At 43.8% G+C, this 15750-nt stretch overlaps 1 protein-coding gene across 5 annotated transcripts in view; it reads right to left on the minus strand.

Moving 5' to 3' along the window:
• Nfib (nuclear factor I B) overlaps positions 1-15750 on the minus strand; it is a 419841-nt gene that overhangs the window by 264179 nt on the left and 139912 nt on the right. The window lies entirely within an intron of this gene.

Genomic DNA, 15750 nt, shown 5'->3' on the forward strand with positions numbered 1-15750 from the left:
TCCTCCAAAGGGTTTGGGTCACTTCTGGGTCACTTCTCCGGTTCTGCCCTCTGCAGCACACACAGCTTGTCTTCTAGGCTTCACCAGCTGCATTCCCCTGCTGCTGCCGTTCTTGGTGGTTATCACATGGTACTGGCAGTCTTCTGCTGCAACTGGACTGCACTTTCACAAAGGCCTCTCTTGGGCTCTCTTCATGGTGCCAAACCTCAATTTTCTTCCATAACCCCTTCAATTCTGGGGTTTCAACTGCTACTGAGGCTGCACCTTCACCCATGGCCTATCCTGGTCTCTCACAGTGCCAAGCCTCAGCTGCTCTCCATGACCCCTTCATGCCTTCAAAACCAGTACCACCTGGGTGACTCGTAGACTACCAAGTTTGACTGCTAGTGCAAGGTACAACCATGGCTGCCTCTGGAACAGCTTCTGTATGCAGACTCTGAGGAAACACGTCCCAGAAGATTTCACCTCGATGATGCTGGTCTCTTCTTAATCACCACTAATTTATTAGCACCAGTTGACCAGGTTCTACTGTCCCAGTAAAACAACGGTTTTACTTCATTGGTTCTGATCTTTTGTTTAATCACAGCCTATTCTTCAGCCCCAGCTAATCAGAACCACAAATTCTTAACTCAAAAATGCTCGGTAGAGTCTTTGCTTTCCTCTGAAACTTCACAATCCAGGCCTCCATCATCTGTACTGTTTTCAACGTTCTTATCTTCCAATCTCCTATAAAACAGCTCACTGAGCTCTCAACACTCAATGGCTGTTCTAGCCCGAAGTTCCCAAATTTGTCCACAATCCTCCTCAAAACAACGTGGTCAGGCCTGTCACAGCAATACCTCACTATTTTGATACTAACTTGCTTAGTTAGGGTTTCTATGGTTGTGATGAAACACCATGATCAAAAGCAAGTTGGGGAGGAAAGGGTTCATCTGTCTTATACTTCCACACTATGGTGCATCACTGAAGGAAGTCAGAAGAGTAACTCAAGCAGAGCTGGACCCTTGAGGCAGCAGCTGATGCAGAGATCATAGAGAGGGCCTGCTCACTGGCTTGTTCCTCTTGGCTTGCTCAACCTGCTTTCTTATAGATCCCAGGACCACCAAGCCCAGGGATGACCACACCCACAATGGGCTAGGCCTTCCCCCATCAATCACCAAATTAAGAAAATGCCCTACAGCCTTATCTTATGGAGGCATTTTCTCAACTGAGGTTCTCTCCTTTCAGATAACTCTAGCTTGTGTCAAGTTGTCATAAAACTAGCCAGGGCAGGGCCTGAGTTCAGTTCTTAGCACCCATGTTGGATGGCTCACAACCACCTGTAACTCCAGCTCCAGAGGATCCATGCCCTCTCCTGTCCTTTACAGGCACCTACACTTACATATTTGCATATACCCATACACAGGCATACACATAGGCACATAATTAAACGTAAAATAAATATTTAAATGACATGCACATATTTAAATGACTCTGAAATTGATTTATTGGGGTTCTCCTGTCCCCTTCTTTAGAGACTAACACTCCAACCTTACCTAAAAGAAGCGATGACCCCATTTTCAGTTTACATGCTGTGGTTATTGCTGACCATCTGCCCACCCTAGGCTTGCTGACTCAGGACTTCATCACTGGGCATATCCTGTCCAATGGGATGCTGACTGATGCCAGCTCACACTGACCCTTATGAATCAATCCGTAAACAGTCAGAGAACTCTTAAGCCATTCGTTACACTCAATTGCCATAGTAATTCAAAGGACAGGAACTTAAAATGAAATGAACTTAAAAGTCTTACAAGGAGCAATTTTCATGCCTTCTTCCTTCTTTATCATTTCACTACATTTTATCACCACCTGGCGTCTTGAGGTTACTAGTGTCTATTGGCTCTGTGAGTGGAAAAACTGTATTGTGCCATGTTCCTGGCATCTCAGTTCCATGATCAGTGGCTTCCCCTCAGTAGCCTGGAGTTCCTCATGGGGGGAGTACGGACAGAATAGACCAGTGCTATTGAGTAGGGCTCCCCTTTTCTGAGGAGGACGTTGTTAAATATTTGCCAGCTCTAGTGAGTAGCCCCCTAAAGATAATTCTACATCCCATTTCCCAGAATGTGTGACCAGAGCCTCATTTGAAAAAAGGTCTTTGTAGCTGTAACTGCATTAAGAATCTTGATGAGATAGCCTGTATTCTAAGACAAGGAGCAGGCAGGGTGACACACTCAGAGGGAGTGAGGGGGCAGTGGGACAACAGAGGCTGAAGTTAGAATGACGTTGCCATGAGCCAATAAGTTCCCAGAGCCACCGTAAGCTGGTAAAGACAGGAACAGAATCTTCCCTGAAGTAGCTGGAGGCAGCATGGCTCTACAACTCCATGATTCTGGACCCATGCTATCCAGAAATATGAAAGAATAAATTTCTGTTGTTCTAAGTTGCTCAGATTTGGCAATTAAAAAAAAAAAAAAAAGACCAAATACATGAGAATGCCACTGTAGTCTTGTCCTGTGGCTTAGGGATGAGCACATGGCACAGTGCAGCTGATCGGAAGTCAGCTTCCCCTGGGAAGCAAACGCTCCTTCTGTGGGGAGGAGGGGGGTTGCTAGGTGCTTTCACCTGCCACCATAGTGCCCAAGACAAACCAGTGCAGAAATGGGAAGTTGAGGCTCAGTGGGAAGCCGCTGCCAGTGTTGGTAAGAACATCTATTAAACAATTGAGTTCATTTCTTTTTAAATCAATTTCCTAAACAACAATGTATTAATTTTTAGGGTACATTTAAGATGTTTATTCACACAGAACACTGGAAATATATAAGTTGCTATCTTTTGTTGATGTGATAAGCAGTATTAATTTTTTATTATGGAGTCCATGATTTCTGGACAGTCCTAAATTCATGGAATTTAATTATTTTTTTCCTAGGGAGAAGTAATTTAAAATGCATTTAAATACCCAGAATTCTTCATGAGATAACCTTAACAAATCATACAAAACTATTTGGGTATAAAGTGCAACTCAGAGGCAGAGTGTGTGTGTGGTGATTTGAAAGAAAACAGCCTCCAAAGGGAGTGGCACTCTTAGGAGGTGTGGTCTTGTTGGAGGAAGTGTGTCACTGTGGAGGCGGGCTTTGAGGTCTGCTATGCTCAAGCTATGCCCCAAAAGTGTGACAAACAATTCAGTTCCTGTTGCCTGTGGATCAAGTTCTAGAACCCTAAGCTCCTTTTCCAGCACCATGTCTGCCTGTATGCTGCCATGTCCTTCCGTGATAATAGATTAGACTAAACCTCTGGAACTGCAAGCCACCCCAGCTAAATGTTTTCTTTGATAAGAGTTGCTGTGGTCATTGGTGTTTCTTCACAGCAATACAAACCCTAACTAGACAGTGTGCTTAGTTTGTGAGAAATTCTGGGTTTGATCCCTGCAACACACATACACACACATCCTGGACATATACACAAATAAATAAAAGAAAGAGTTTCCAGAGGAGGATATTATATTACTTAGACTTTTTACTGGCTAAAATATTACTTTCCAAAAATAAAATAAAATATTCTTAAGAACTAGTAAGCAAACTACATTCTGCAGAAGAAGACTTTTTCTGAGGCCATAAAACATACATTGATACAACAACAGTATTAATTCAGTTTACCCACCATGATGTTCCAGGAGATTAGGACTATTTATTATGAAGCTAAAGGAAATTGGTAGAAAATAAAAACTTAGCTTTAGAACTTCCCATCCCACCCTACGCCCTGTGTTTACACAGAGTCTCACTATGTAGCCCTGGCTGGCCTGGATCTTGCTGGACCCTGCTGGCCTTGAGCTGGCAGAGATCCACCTGCCTTTGCCTCCCAAGTGCTGGAATTACAGGCGTGTACCACCAGAGGCCCAAGATTCCTCATTAGATAACCCCATTGTAGCCTAGAAAACTGCACACACATCAGGTCTATCAAAGACAAAGTTAGACAGACTCAAATAAGGTTTACAGAAAAGACAAGAATATAATTTTCTTGCCACTGACAAAAAACACTTCAAGTATTACTCATTCTCAATAACTCTGGTTGAGAGCAACCCAGTAAGTTTGCTTTTTTCCCCCTAAAGCTAAAAAAAAAAAAAAAAAAAAAAAAAAAAACCTCACCACCAAAGTTGAAATATAAGAAACTGGAAAAAATCAGTGATTTGTTCCTTGATGGTAACTTTACAGCAAAGATATACGTGTTTCTTTACACTAAATTGTTTTCTTCATGTGGAAACGGCTGATAGGAATCTAGGAATGGATATAATTAAGTACTGTGTGGCTCCTACTCCAAAATGCCCCTTTTCTTTTCTTTGAAGTCACGCAATTCAACATTTGCCCAGGAACTGAAGTCGAGGACCAGAGTTAGGCCCTAGAGACATTTCAAAGCTGCCCAGACAAAGGCTCGGAATGACTGCACAAGGGAACCGTCCTGCCTTGGATGCAAATGGAAATTGATGACCTAATATATCTTTTCCAGCACTGACGGCCATAGTTTTATGAGCATCAAGAACTGGGTGTCTGCCATTGTCAACAAACAGAGCTTCTCTCGAGCTTTTCCATGCACGGCATGGAGCACCCCAAAGGCATGCTGCAGTCTCTCCGGGACTAGTGTGTGGCCTCCAGCTTTTGCCACATGTGGGATAAATCTCTGTTTTGAAGGATGGTCCTTCAAGGAAGGGAGCCGTGGCTGTTGCTCCCCCATCTTATCTTTGTTTCGGAACTCTGAGCCACAGCAGTGAGGTTTCCCTGAGACACCTACAGTGAAGATAATGAACCTTTGGTTAACGGCTCTTCCTTCTCAGGGCCCCTCCCAATGCCTGGGACCTGATTGTGTGTTTGGGATTTTGAATCCCCTTTATTGAGTTCTCTTAATTGTTTAAGCTATAGAGCCCCCTGAATGGTGACCTCTTGGAGGAAACATACCCCATTTATCTTGATGAAAGCATAAAGATTAAACACAGGCCTGGAGAGATGGTCCAGTGGTTAAGAGTGTTTGCTGCTCTTCCAAGACTTCAGTTTCTAGTACCCATATGGGGAGGTCCACAGTTGCCTATGCTCCCAGCTCCAGGGGATCTAAGTTCCTCTTCTTGTCTGGCTGACGCCCCCACAGATGTCCTCTATGCACACAGGAACACACACAAAAACATGATTAAATATAAATATCCCTGTCTTTTATGGACATGCCTTTACCTCCAGCATGTCCCCATCAGCCTACGTCTCCTTAGTTTGTCTCTGGTTATTAGTTGTACTTTCTTAACGACAACATCAAGTCCCAAGCTAGCCAACGTTCAAGTTTATCCACATCAGCTCCCCACTTAAAGAGGATTTCCTTCTGGAGTAATAGTTGCTACAATGGCTCATAAACTCGGAACACTGGAAGAACTTCATGCATGTTCTTCCTTTTAGCTCTGTGGTCTCACTGTTCCAATGTCAGCTCAGTTTGCTTGCCAGCAAAGTCAATAGGTTTGGACTAGGTTTCCAGACTTTGCAACATGGGCTCTCAGAGGACCAAGCTGTAGGAACATAGGTTGTTATTTTGATTACAGAAGCGACACTGTATATCTATGCATACATATACACATGCACACACAAAAGTGACTCGAAACAAAAAATATGCAGCATACAAAATGGAAATCTATAATCCTACATAGCTAAGAAAAAGCAGTATTAGAATTTTTCTTCTTTTCGATAGGCAGAGCAGGCGGATCTGTGAGTCAGCAGCTGGCTACAAAGTAAAAGCAAAAGCTACACAGAAAATTTCGAAAAAAAAAAAAAAAAAAAAAAAAAAAAGAATTCTACTCTCAACAGCATGTCTTGGATGTTTTCTCATGTCAATCTGTAGCAAATGCCTTTTTCACCTTTTAGCGGTTCCAATTGAACAGCACGGTGTGACCGAACCGTCTTTTCCTTAACCATTTAGTTTCCTGTGAGTGCATTTGGGTCGTTCCAGACTCCCTGTAACACATGTTCTTGCAAGCATCACATTCCACTTGAGCACTTTTGAACAGCTGACAGCGTATTTCTCCACCATGAATTCCCAACAGGTGAATTATTATTAGGTCAAAGGTTTGAGCATTTCATTTTAATAGCTGTCATCAGATTGCCCGTCAATAATTTTATCTCTTTACACTCCTTGGGAAAATAAAGGTGGAAATGCTTTTTTCTTCTACAGCCTAAGAGACACTGAGTTCCAGTAGTCTGCGGGGTCTGGTGTGGGTCAGGGGAAAGAGCTTCAGCCCATGGAGTTTCTTGTCACTGTTGTTTTGTTTTGTTTGTTTGTTTGTTTGTCTTGGCCTTTGTCAGGAGCTAACGAAGACATCAAAGGTGTCTTCTTTCCTTGATGAACTCTGTTCTGGGGGAGCCAGCAAGTGGACAGACAACTAGTCATTGTAAATGCTCCCACCTCTTACTTGTCTCTGGATGGAATTAGTAGACAGCTTAGTGGAGACTAAATAGGAAAGTGTGTTGCACGTAGAATACTTGGTAACAGAAGTGGTACAGAAGTGCAAACTGACCCTGATATTTGGCCTGTGGTTTAGACTGAAGCAACACATTTGACCTAAGAGTACCAGAGGTTTACCTTCAAACAGTTCTTCAGTCTCATCCTATGTCTATCTAATCAAAGCAGTTTGGAAAAAAAATCTATTCTTTTCAGGCACATGGAAAGAGATGTTGACCCTGTCCTTTAGTGAAAGACAGGGTTTGCCAGCTTGTGATCTAAGGTTGTTTAATGGTTACTGTGTTAACGGGTAGCAGGGACTGTGCGGACACCACGAGAGGATGGAGAGCTCATCCAGTCAGGAAACTGAGGTGCTGCTCTACAGAGCCTTGGGCTTGCTCTAGAGGGAGAGAGAGGTTAGCAAAGGAGTAAGGCAGCCGGGGCAAAGGGTCCCTGGCCTTACAGCCCTAATTCCACCAGAGCAGCCTCATGGTGACCTGCCTCTTTATATAGTAGGTTTATCTACAGTTTATTCTGGAGCAGGCTGGCTTCTTGTTTTCCACAGCTGTGAAGTAGACATGCCCATTTCACAACAGGGTAGGCTCCTAAATATCACTCAGTGCAAACTGCTTTGCCTAACCTTGCACACGCTGAGGGCTCAGGAAATGTTTGCCACTTTATTAGACAAGATTTTGCTTTGGAAAGGGATTCTGCTACTTTAAAGACATCCCACATTTTGAAACCACCAATTTGTTTCTGGTCATCTCTAAAATAAGGCGATTAATTCTGAATTACATTTTATTTATTTCTTGTTTCCTGGGGCAAGGGTTCTTTTCCTTCTCAGACCCTGTCTTAACTTTGTGGACAGGCCTAGAGGCTCTGAGTAAATCACCCTCCCACACACCAACAGGCTCTGCTCTGCCACTGGGGGTGGCCAAACGATGGCTACTCCAGCTTCATTACCATTGCTTTGTAGAAACAGGATGGTACAAATGTCTCCTCCACCCTGTGGGGCAAGATTCACTCGGAGACTTGAACCAGAATCTTGTTAGGCCTTAGAAATGTTACTTAGATGCCGTCTTTTCCATAACGCTATGAAGACTTGAAAGGACGTCAGAAACAAATTCCTACTTTCTGAGACTGGCTGAGTTTTCTAGCCTTGGCCAGACATCTTTAAATGGGAGAATTCATCCTACAGACATGTGCTCTTATCAGCCCTTTGCTTAGGAAAGCTTGTCTTTGTGCAGGGGAAGTTTTCAGGTCTTACTAATGAATCACAGACACCAGGCAGGAGGGAGAGAGCGTCTAGCGTTTTCCTTTCTGACTGGTCTAATATGAGACCAAAAGCCATAGAGTGGAGTAAAACCTCCCAGACTGTATCCTTTCTACCCAGGAGCTCCTTCAGTGCCAGTCGATGCTGCAGCCTGAGAGCCAGACATGGGTTTAGGGAGGGGCTTCTCTGCGTCAGGGACACTCAGGGTCTGTGGTCGACTTAGGAACAAGTAGACATAAAAACTGTAGAATTAAGGGATGAAAACATCATTTAATGAGACCCCGCCCTCCAGACGCTCTTGATCAAAGTCTGTGCTTGCACTAAGACAATCGATCTACAGTTGCATACATAAAATGTTGGCAACACTCTGTCCTCAGTGCTTTCAACAGAGGCTTTAGCCCCTGAGTCTGGGCATCGTCCCAGAACTCAGATCCAGTTGCATTACGCATACCAGAAGACACACCACCGCAGCTGAGGCCCGTGCAACCACTTTCTTTTAACCTCGCGTCTGTGAGAAATTACTTTCCAAAAACATAAGTGAAACCCGATGTTTTCTCTGGGTGGTTATTTTTGCGCCTATGAAGTCAATAAAACTCTCCAGATTTATTAGACAGCCCTGCTGCGGAAGACAAGACCACTTCCTATTCCCTAGCGGAAATGTGGGCCTTTCCTTTCTCCGACTTTCTTACCACACATTTTTAATTTTATTCATTTCTCTTATTTTTTTCCCCCAGAAAACTTGTCAGAACTCTCAAAGATAAGTGACTCGGCCTGTACTACATTTCCAGTCTTTTGCACCCAAGAATGATACAGAAAACTCACTATAAGGTTCTTAGGCCTCTCTTCTTTGTCTCCCATTTTAGAGGGACACCTCTTTGTGCTAGCATCAGCAAGGAGCGTGGCTGTGTCCCCTTCTATCATGTTAGACAGCCAAAGCAGCACCTACCCATAAGGTACCCTCCTGTGAGAATTAACTAGCCATGGGCCAGTGGCCATGCCAGTGACAGCCGCCTTCAATTCTCTTATGGGCAACAGTTTTTACTGAGTCCATTTCCTTTGTCCCTGCATTGAGAGGGAGGGATGCGAGATGGAGAGGCCAGGGAGGAGACACAAATGCCAATGAGTAAAATTCATTTGGGGTGACAGGCTCCATATCAAACAGTCTAGTTGGGGACACAGACTCGGACGGGAAAGGCCGTGAAAGGCTTCTCAGATATTCTGATATATGTATTTAAAGATGAGTAGGCATTCATTGACTGGACTGGGGACAGCACAAAGGAGGAGGAGGCCAGGCATGCTGGCAAAAGACCAGGGCCGTGAAACTGCCTGGCACAATTTGGGGTCTCAGAAGCTGTGAATACGGAATGAATGCCCAACGATTGTGAGCAACCTGCGTCCGCACGCGCAGGTGGGAACTGTTTTAGACAGCGGGGAACTATCCATGGCATTTAGATCGTTATCCATTGGAGTGACTGGGGCATCACAATCAACTCCAGAGAGGCCTAGCCGCTAAGTGCTGGAGGGCTGAGGCTCGGCCAGCAAGGAAGGAGGGAGAGGAAGACTTTAAGAAAAGATCGTGGGGCAGTTATGGGCGAACAGTGGAGTGGTAATCTATTCCTGCCCCAGAATGGCTCTAAGGATTGCCTTTTGAGTAGAAATTACTTCCCCAAACCTTTGAATTTTAAGATGCTGAGTCAATATATATATATATATATATATTATATATATATATATATATTCTCCATATTCTTCCCAAACTGACTTGAATTGGGAAGACATTTCTTGGTTAAATCTCGGACCACCAGCTCTGGCTGCCCACCAGGGAGGGAATGGCAGGGTTGCCACTGTGTCAACATATGCAACAGCTCTTCTTCCCTGGCCTAGTCATGGTCACTCACACGTAGAGAGCGTTGTGTCACAACTACTCTGGCCAGCCCGAGTTTGAATGATCCTCGTGCTATTGTGCCGTCAGATCTCTGTTTATTGGAGTCATGTTTGGGTGATGACCTCTCTTCCACTCAGCCTACCTCGAGGCTGTGAAAGAAAGGGGGCCTTGCTTGTATCACTCATCTGATTTTGGCAAAGCAGAGTAATTAAAGTATGTCCTCAGATGACCATAAGCTTCTCCCTAAGAACTTCAGCAGGGCACCTGTACTGTTTCCTCAGCCACAAAATGGAACAGCACTGACAGCTGTCTCAGAGGTTTGGCGTGGAGAAGGAATAAGAGTAAAACGAACTGATGAGAACTAAATGGAGCCAAATTACAAAGTGCCTTACACAAGTAAGCTGTGGCAACATCTCAATGCTCTCAAGTCATGCATGGTGTCTCTACTTAAGCAGCTTCTGATGAATACGTGATCCTCACCTCCTTTGTGGCCTGCATAGTCTCTGCACCAAAACCGGCTCTCACACCCTTCTCCCTTCATCTAACTCTTTTCTTCCCACTTCCGTCTGACCCAAGAACAATTGAGTGTGTGCGTCATATATTTCTAACTCTTCTTATTGAAATTGCTTGTGTATATTAATGCTCTATAGAGCGTTTACATCAAGACTACTTTACTCATTAATGGAACAACACACATAGATGGTTAGCCTTTCTCTACTTAAGAGAAAAGAGCACATTCATTTTTTAAAAAAATCAAATAACAATGTCAGTGGTAAGAAGTCAAGTCATACGGAAAGGTAAGAAGTTTGGGGATGCTGATGCATAGCACAATGTGAGTTAAACACTTAACTTTAGGCATAGCCCTGCTTAACAACAAAGGTAAGGAATAACTATAACAAGGATAGATTAGTCTTACGACCAAATAAATCAAGGAATCCAGGACTAGCCAGATCACTCCTAACTGTTCTTTCTTTAGACTTAGAGAGGATCTGGTAATGCAGTGAGTCACCTTCACCTCAGGACATTTTAAACTCCTCTATCTCTGGGAATTCTATTCCTTTCTTTGTTTAGAAAGTAGTTTCCAACGCTCATAGGGTCACCCTTTTCCTACAGTTGTACAATGACCTAATTATCTTTTGAACCTCCTTATCTTTTCTTCAGTGTCAGCTTTGGATGTAATGTTTCACTTTTCTGTTGTAGGAGAAAAAAATTACTGTAAAGAACTATTACTACAGTTTAACTGTTATTGCTGGGGAGATGGTGAGCCCGTGCAATGCCTGCTGACAAGCATGAGGACCCAAGTCTAGATCCCCAGCAACCACGTAAAAAGCTGGACATGGTCACATGGGTCTACAGTCCCAGAGATCTGGGGAAGGGTACAGAGACAGGCAGAGTTCTGCAACTCATTGGCTAGTAGCCATGTCAGATCAATGAGAGCAACTGAGAAAAACTGGCCTACACACACACACACACACACACACACACACACACACACACACACACAGACTCACTGGGAGACTCTCTCTCAGAAAATATGGTAGGGGCCTGGAGAGATGGCTCCACAGTTAAGAGCACTTGCTGCTCTGGCAGAAGACCTGTTCTGTTCTTAACATCCACATGGTGAGTCACAACCATTCGTAGCTCCGGATCCAGGGAATTCTATGCCTTCACCTGACTTGTGTGGATACCTACACACACAGGGTGCACATAGGTACATGCAGGCAAAACACTCATACACATAACATAAAATAAGCATAAAAAACAGAAAGAACAATTGAGGAAAACAGGATATCAACCTTTGGACTACACGTACACTTGTATACATGAATATACCTATAGAACAATAATATAAATCAATTCCTGTCCCTGCTTTTGTGATGTCTTCGTACCCTCCTTCAGGGGTTTTCGTGTTTTAAGAAAGTCCTATTTCACTGGGTGGGGAATGGGGCTCTAGGTTCTAACTCTGGCTCTGAGACCAGTCATTTGAATGACCTTTGGACAAACGACTGCTACTCGACTATTATTCTCTGTCTCAGAAATGGAGATGTCCATAGACTTGGAATATCTAGGGAATGTCTGTTCCTCCCAACAGCATTTAAATGAGGCAGCATTGGGAAACTTTATGTAAGAAGTCAGAAGATCTGGCCATGTAAGTCCCATACACAGCCTCCATTCACCACCATTAGCAGTCTCCTCTAGTAAGGCTCGGATGCTCCTGGATCCGGTGGGCTTATGACATTCTATTGCCCCTTTGTTGGCTCTGTTCAGACAAAAAAGATCAGCGGCTATTTATCAACGGAACCTGTGCTGGGAAAAATTAGACATATTTAAACAGTAAAATATGGGTAGTGTCCTTTGTAAGAGAGTATGCAGGAAGTGCTCTGGTCGGCCCCAGGTGGTTGTGAGGGACCCTGGAGCTGCTGGAGGAGAGCAGGGGGTGGGCATCGCTGGACAGGCTTAGAGTGGCATCTGTACACCATGATGCAAGTAGCATATGGACCACCCGCCATCTGAGAGCCAGCCTGGCCAGGGTTGCTGGCTCCTCAGAGTGCAGAGTCTCTTTATCTTCAGGTCTCTTTTTGAAAGTAATAAAATGAAGGAAAACTAGGACAAAATAATCCTTCTTGCCACGCACTTTGTTCATTTACCAACTAGCTTCGGCATTTCTGAGTCTGATTTCCTGGAACTGACCAATCTATAACTCCTTTTCAGCCTAAAGATCAAGTGCTAACTAGTTTTAGCCACTTTATAAACAGAGTAAAAATTCTTCAAATAATGTTGAAGAAAAGGCACCATATAGAATTTATACACTAATAGAAATAACACACCATCAATAAATAATCTGTTTTCTTGTTAGGCTTTTCAATTTGAGGAACATTCTGATCTTCTTCTTTTCATTTTTAATTTAGCCATGGCTATTTTTCAAATGGAATTAATGACCAAAAGCTAGCCTCATTCTCTAATTACAGTAAGAGACACTAGACAAGAGGATGCAGACACTGACCCATCTTGGCTCAGATGGCTCTGGGCAGTTTTACTGTGTGCTGGCTTAGTACCTGGGGCCAGGAAACATCTGTTGTACCATGCGGTCCAGCGGGTGCTCTGCTTAATTATAAGATGGCATTGCAGTGTCCCTTTGAGCCGGCTGGCTGTGGCTCCTCACGCCTCTCCATCAAGTAAAGCATAATTTTTGATGTCCTGTGAACTGAAGAAAATCTTCAACTCAAGGGTGGAATCACTTTGAGAGTGAAAAAGTTAAAACTTCACCCCCAGGAAATGGTTGAGGACAGCCAAAACAAAGACACACTTCTGACGGCCATTGAGAAGCTCGGGGAGCTCTGGGCTTTATCTGAGCAGTGGGGGCCAATTCAAAAATGACTCACACTTCTAGAAGCGTGCGCTTTGGGCTCCCTCCTCTTTCGGGGATCCTGTTTGGAAGGACAAGTACAATGAGAATCACAGGGCACCGCCAGGCACCTTGAGTTACAAGACCAGCTCCTGTAAAGAGGGTCCTGGGCTCAGAATTGATTCTGGGGGGCATTTCCCATGCAAACTGCAGAGGCACAAACCTCTCCAGCAGCAGTGGACCCTCACCTTCCCAAATCCCCTGCACAGAGGGGAGCAGCGAGGCCCCTGTTGGCAAAGTCTGCTTAGGAATATTTTGTCCCGTAGCCTGTAATCACTTCCAGACCATTTGTGTATTTTTGATTTACATCATGTTACAAAGGAAGAAGTCCTAAGAGTATTTTTCTCTAAATTTTCTTCAGTTGTTTAGATTCATTGCCAGGTTTTTGTTTGGTTGGTTGTTTTTAGTTAAGGGGGACATTGACGAACTTTTAAACATATCATTGCATGCTCTGAAAGAGCAATTCTTTGTTCTTTCACAGTTTCTCATAGGAAATAAAACGGGCTGCATATATGTATGGAGTGTATATGGTGTGTATGTGTGTGTTGTGTATGTGTGTTGCATATGTGTGTGATGTGTATATGTGTGGTGTGTGTGTGTGTGTGTGATGTGTGTGTATGTGTGTGGTGTGTATGTATGTGATATGTGTGTATGGTGTATGTGTATGTTGTGTTTGTTGTGTATGGATGTGTGGTATGTATATGTGTGTGTAGTGTGGGTGTATGTTATGTGGTATGTATATGTGTGTGTGGTGTGTGTATGATGTATGTGTGTATGTGTGTGGTATGTGTATGTGTGTGATATGTATGTATGATATATGTGTGTGTTGTGTTTGTTGTGTATGTGTGTGTGGTATGAATATGTATGTGTGGTATGGGTGTATGTGTGTGGTATACATATGGATGTGTAATATGTGTGGTGTGTTTGGTATATGTGGTATGTTTGTGCTGTGGTGTGTATGTTGTGTGTGTTGTGTGTCGTGTGTGTGTCTGTGTGTGTCTGTGTGTGTGTGTGGGGGTGTATATTATATGTTGTAAAGGAAGGCATGAGGTAGCATGACATTTGTGTTTTGTGATTCTGTTAGGAGAGAAGTTGACAGACTCAGGGCCTCCCACCTAAGGTTTGGAACAGGCTCAGGAAGGGCAGCCTTGTAGCAGGCTTTTTTGTACCACCAGCCCCCAAATCATGACACAGAGACCTCTTATTAATTATGAAAGCTTGGCCTTAGCTTAAGCTTGTTTCTAACTAGCTCTTATAACTTAAATTAACCCATTCTTACTAATCTACGTGCTGTCATGTGGCTTGTGGCTGTTACCTCTCCTTCTGCATGTCCTGCTTCCTCTGCATCTGGCTAGCAACTCTGCCTTTCTTCTTCCCCAAGACCTCTCTGTCCCTGGAAGTCCCACCTAACCTCTTCCTGCCTAGCTATTGGCCATCCCGCTCTTTATTAAACCAATCCCAGTGACACACCTTCACACAGTGTGAAGGAACATTCTGCAACAAGCCCCCTGTTCATCTTAATCATGTCCCATAACAAGAGTAGCAACTGAAGGGTTAAGCCCCAAAGCAAGGGAATATCTCTAAATCAGAAAACAAAGGAATACTTGCATATTTGGGAAGATGATATCAGATCAGCCTGTGGATTTCAAGCAATCATGCAATATTATGATCCCCACAGGGTATGTATTCAATGGAATATTGCTCTTTGGTTATCTCTGTGTCAAAAGGCCCTGTTCAACTTTGCATGTCAGAATTTTGAAGGAAAAATTATAGTAAAATATTTTCAAACCAGTGGGGCCTTATGTGAGTGAACGCAACATTTTCCAAAGCTTAAAAAAACCCTTTTTATTAAAAATATGGTTTTTATTTTGTCCCTTTTCTTCCTTTTCTACCCCCACCCCACCCCGCCCCAATTCTTTGAGCCTTCTGCTCCTGTCCTTTGCAAACGAGGGAAAGGAGGATGTTCAAAGACTGTCATCTAGGACACAGCAGCGTGCGTTTAGAGTGTGGGGACTCTAAAAGCACGGATCTGCTTCCAGGGGGACACCCCATGCGGAAGATGAACAAGCAGGGAAGTTCATTCGCGTCTGAACTTCAGTTCCAGGACTGCAGCAACAGCCACATTATCTGCGCTAATGTCCCCGAGAGTTATCTTACAAGCAAATGATTACGAATTGAGGTTCCTAGGAAGTGAAAGACAGCTCGCTCACAAAAAGTGGGAACTTTGCTAGACTATAAGGAACTGAAGAGTCAGGATGTGGATTATCTTAAAAGACGTAGGGTCTCTTAGAATCAGAATTAATCAAAAGTGAAAAACACAAACCAGATACAGTGAGGGGCACAGATTGGGGCTGTGATGAATGGCCATCTGATTCCACAAATTTTTAAGATTTATTTTTAAGTGTGTGTGTGTGTGTGTGTGTGTGTGTGTGTGTGTGTGCGCGCGCACACGCATTCATGCATATAAGTGTAGGTGTTCTTGGAGGCCAGGAAAGAACTTCAAACCCCCTAGAGCTGGAGTTACAGGCCATTGCGTGCCTCCTGACATGGGTGTGAGACACTGGACTATAACCCTAACCACTGACCTACCTCTCCAGACCCTCCCATGGTATCTCCTTTCTCTCAAAGGAAGGAGATAACTGAGTTAGTTAGAAATTGTGTTTAATTGTCGATGGCAAGGCTTGATTAAAGAGGCTTTAATCAAGGGGCTTAAGGAGAGGTAGATGGGCAATTTCTTTCTTT

The sequence above is a fragment of the Peromyscus leucopus genome, chromosome 2 (assembly GCF_004664715.2).
Source record: "Peromyscus leucopus breed LL Stock chromosome 2, UCI_PerLeu_2.1, whole genome shotgun sequence".
NCBI classification, from domain to species: domain Eukaryota; kingdom Metazoa; phylum Chordata; class Mammalia; order Rodentia; family Cricetidae; genus Peromyscus; species Peromyscus leucopus.